This window comes from Physeter macrocephalus, chromosome 4 (assembly GCF_002837175.3).
Source record: "Physeter macrocephalus isolate SW-GA chromosome 4, ASM283717v5, whole genome shotgun sequence".
Lineage (NCBI taxonomy): Eukaryota > Metazoa > Chordata > Mammalia > Artiodactyla > Physeteridae > Physeter > Physeter macrocephalus.
This window is the reverse complement of record NC_041217.1, coordinates 43,773,368-43,778,532: the sequence shown is the minus strand read 5'-3', so window position 1 is coordinate 43,778,532 and position 5,165 is coordinate 43,773,368.

The following is a 5,165-nucleotide window of genomic DNA, read 5'->3' as shown; positions in this document are numbered from 1 at the left end:
GGACCTGATGGCTGCATCTAAGCCAGGCACCAACATGAATGCCAAACTGGGAGTGGACAGGACACAGATTCTTCCTTAGGAGTGGAGGAGTCAGCCCAGCTCAGCCCTCATATATGGCCACTTGAGATGTGACCAGAAGATCACTCCCTCCCCCACTCAGGGATATTTAAATCTTTATTTTATGTGCCAATTAACTTTATGTATTTATCCTTATATCTTCTAAATCACCTAGCCCTCATCCCTCAGGATTGCCTCAAGCCTGTTAGGCACCTCCGAGAGAGTGAGAAAAATAGGTGCCTCTTCCTCAGGATGTTGTTTCTATTGATCAGGAAATTATTGTAATACACTTTCATTATTGAAAAAGACACTTGACTACCATTTGCTGGATATTTGACATCTGGCACTGTCAAAATGAAGAAGACCAAGGAGAGGGTTTATGAATCTGCCAAAGGTTGTGGATTGACCCCTGGCAGCCAAAGGTGCCTCTTCAAGATGAAATTGGTTGAAGTTTGCATATTGCCTAAATACCTCTCTCATGTGGCGGAGTTCAAAAGGAAAATCAACTTGTGAACAGCTGTCAGGACTTGATGAAGATAGCTGGCTAAGGAATACTCTGTGCTTTTTTCTTTCTTTTTTCTCCATTTTGCTTTCCCAGCCTCCAAATGTTCTTGATAGAAATTTCCCTTCAAAGAACCATCTCGGGGATGTGATGCTGTGAAAAACCTAATCAGTGACTTAAGGAAAACAGAGAGATTTTTCTAAACTGGGAGAGTGAGATAATTTATTGTGAGGGTTATCTTTATGACTCAGGAGAGCAGTGAAACTGGACCTCTCAGGGTAACAGTCAGTGGGAATTTAAATTGTCTGGGAAGGAAATCACATTCTTTGCCACAGAGAGGCGAAGTAGCACATGCCCATCCTCCTGCTTATGCTGAGCTACATACTCAGCCCCACACCTTGTACTCATGGACCACCTTGTTAGTCTCAAAAAAAAAAAAAAAAAAGAGGGCTTCCCTGGTGGCACAGTGGTTGAGAGTCTGCCTGCCGATGCAGGGGACACGGGTTCGTGTCCCGGTCCGGGAAGGTCCCACATGCCGCGGACGGCTGGGCCCGTGAGCCATGGCCGCTGAGCCTGCGCGTCCGGAGCCTGTGCTCCACAACGGGAGAGGCCACAACAGTGAGAGGCCCGCGTACCGCAAAAAAAAAAAAATGAAGCAAGTCTATTATCAATTGCAACTTTATGTCAAAAGACATTGAGACGCTATTACATCTTATGAAAAATAATGATTTCTGTCTAGAAACACCATAATATCACATATGATCTCACATTGATAGTTGAGGCTAGAAGGACCAATAATCAGCCAATACCAAGGCTTTCAAGAGAATAAGATCACCTAATGTTTAGTTTAAATATCCCACTTAATGTTTCTGGCTTATGGCATTGTGGACAAATGTGATTTTTCTTAATTTCCAGATGATTTGTAAGTTTTCTGTGTCAAAACTTTTACAAATTTGATTTTTTTTATAAAAACTTGTTAGAATGGTAGCAAGTGTTTCCCTGCAATTTTAACTAGAGTGTGTGACATATCATAGAATATTTCTGGATGATTCTGGGTCATCATAGTAGTTGTACTGTGGTGCGCTACAGTGATATCTTCAGGGTCTCCAGAAAGGTGGAAGGCAGTTTGGCCCTACACTAAATGGTCTCAATTACATTTGGATTTTTTTCTTGTCTGTTTGATACAATTATTTTCCATCTCCAATTAAGTGCCTATCTGTCTCCAACTATATTCCCACCACTCGGTTTTAATCTGTTATAGGCAGAAGCTAAATCAAAATGCTAAATAAAAAGAAGCTAAATAAAAGAAACTGTGCATAAGGTAAGAGTAACCAAACTGTGAGTGGCTGCCCAGGCACTCATATAATTGTTATAATCCTAGGTAAACATCTATGGAGGGCCTGCTGTAGACCAAGCGTTAGGCTAAATGCTTTACATGAATTGCCCCCCCTCCCTTCCCCAAGCCGGCTTGTGGGATCTTAGTTCCTGGCCCAGGGCAGTGCAAGTGCCAAGTCCTAACCACTGGACTGCCAGGGAACTCCCCTACGTGAATTGCTCTGAGCAATATATTCTATGAGACCCGTCTTGACTACTCAGAGGATTTAAACGTGTGTGTGCGCGCGTGTGTACTTCTTTGTTATTGACTATGTTCTCAAAGTCAAAATTATTCAGTATTACTTATTCTAAGTAAATGTTTATGAATATAGATAATATTTAAGAAAATGTATGTTTACTTTTTTAAGTTTGGAATTTCTGACTATATTTCTTCTGGACGTACACATTCCAAGCCAAAGCTTGTTTTGTGGGTTGGTTGTCTTTGGTGTTACGGCCCCTCCTCACAGGCGCCCACTCCCTGTGGGTACACATGGCCTGCTCGTCCCATGCTGGCCTCCTCCAGCCACACAGGGACATTTCTGCCTTCCACTAGACTCACTCCCCCAGCTGCCACCCGTCAAAGTATGTGTGTCCTATGTAAATCATTCCTTCAAAGGGATAATTAACCTTTCTCCGAAAACAGTGGAGTTTTGTGGAAATGAAAAGTCAGGAGATTAGAATTCTAATTTTGACTCATTCACTAACTAGCCAAGGGACCTTGGACAACTAATTCCCCATTTTTGGATCCTGCTTTTTTTCCTCCCTTGTTGAATGATCATTTTAGAATCTTATGCTCATAATGCTAACTGTGAATGTACATAGTAAATACCTATGTACTGGTTGCTGTGAGTCAATATGTATAATCTTCTCTTTTACTGTATGGAGTTTTTTCTTTTTCTCATACAAACATTTTCCCTCAGCCTTTTTGGTGATTCCTTTGAGGGCAGTTGCCAATTGTTACTTAGTGACTTTCTGTTTAGGGAATGGCTTAAGGGATTCCAATCTTGATTCAAATTGTAATTAGTTCTTAAGCATACCGGGCAGGTCCCCTATTTTAAAACATAGTTTTGTATTTAGTGCTCTCCTGGCTCTCAGAGAGTATTAATATTAATATTAATAATATAGCTAATAATAATATTGATATTTACATGGAAACAAATAAAAGATCTCAGAATTCACTACTGGTTAGAGTGTTGAGAGTTTTTATTTATCCTTCTCTTCCTTTCCGTGTTCTGATCAGCTAATTCCCCTATGAGGGGAGGACAGGGTAAACTTTCTGGTTTCCTATCTGCCTCCAATTCCAGCCATCCCAGTCGTGTCCAAGGGATGCTTGAGCTGCCAGAGTCCACCTTTGCTTTTGAAAAGACATTTACTGGAAGTCCCCAGGGCTCCTCTTCATGGTTCAAGAGACTGATACAAATAGAATTCTACTATGTACTGTTGTCCTTTCCCTTGGGACTTCTTGTCTTGTCTCTAACTCTGGGATGGTCTCTTTGGGTATTATGTCCCCTCTCCCTAGTAGTAATTACATCTGCAGTTTTAAGTAGAGGTCCTAACACAATGAGTTTGTGTGCACAAACTGGCCACAGTACCTGTACCTTCTGTGATGGTGTTAACTCTCTCCTTCCTGAATGCTCCTCTTCCCTGACTTTTCTGAACTCACACCTTTCTGGTCCACTCTTTCCCTCTCTGTTCGCTGCCTGTCTCGATCTCCTTTACCCCTCCTCTTTCTCTACCCATCACTTTTACAATAATGCTCTATAGAGCTCCGTCCTCAGCCCTCTTTCTCTACAATGGGGGTCACAGTCTGGCAGCCAAGAAGCCACAGTCTGGCTTATGTATGTGTTCAATTTGCTTGTTAAGTTTGAATTTAGTTGCTAACACTTAAACATTGGGGAATTTTTGGCTTCTTTTGACAAAACAATACAAAACAGGAGATCTGGTGATGCTGGGCCCAGTTTTGACATGACAGGAATCATCTCAAGCAGGGTAGCAGCCTCCTTCTTTAGAGGGAGTGTGCACTCTCCATTTCTCCAGAGTTCCCCCCATTTCATGCAATGTGCAAATGTGCTTATACCAGCTCACTTCACTCACTTACTGCCTGGCCATGGGGCATTTGAGTTGTGATCTCTGTTCTATACACTTGCCAATTTCATTGATTCTTATGCCTTCAACCGCTGCTCATAAAACTGATATCTAAAATCATTCTCCAGCTCAGATGTCTTCCACTCCAGAGTCAAACTTACTGTAATCATCTGTATAATTAGTAATAAATGGCATTCATTGAGTACTTATAGTCCAGACATCATATTAGTCATTTTATATGAATTGTTTAATTCTATCTTCCTAACAGCTCTTTGCGGTAGGTATTATTATTCCTGTTTTATGTATGAAAAACTGAAACTCTAAGGGGTAAAGTAATTTGCCCAAAGACTTGCAGCTTATAAGTAGTGGAGCTCAGAATCAAGACCAGGGATAGTTGACACCAAAAACCATGCTTTTAACCACTGCTACCCTGCCTCTGGGAAACTCCATGTGGAAGTAATGGGCACTTTACTCAGGATGCTCACAAAAGAATGTCCTTCCCCTTACCAAGCCTACCTCTCCTCCTGATTCATGATGTTGTTTAAAGACATCATAATCATTGCTGAAGCCAGAAGCCCCAGTGTCATCCTGTTTTCCTCCTTTTCCCAGTCCCCACCCATGAGCCTGTGGGCTATGGCTTCTCCTCATTAACTCTTCTTTAGACTATAGAGATAACCTCTCACCAGGCCTTCGTGCCTCAGTGAGTTCTCATTGGATTAAGAAAATGATACACTCAAGTTCAATAAATGAATGAGATGAATGGACAAAATGAAGCAGAGTGCTATGGTGAAAAGCTCATGATGTTTGGAACCTAGTTTTAAATCCTGACTCTGTTATTCTCTAGCTCGGTGACCTTGACAAATTTTTCTTTTTTTTTTAAACCTCTCTGAATCTTACTTTCTTTATCTGTAAAGAGGGTATATTAACACATACCTTCTGGGTTATTGTGAGCATAAGAGTACCTAACATATTGCCTGGAGCATAGTTGGTCTCAATACTCAATAATTATTATTTTTATTTATTTATTTTTTCTGTTGGTTTCTTTATCTTTTTTTGTATTTTTTTAAACATCTTTATTGGAGTATAATTGCTTTACAATGGTGTGTTAGTTTCTGCCTTATAACAAAGTGAATCAGCTATACATATA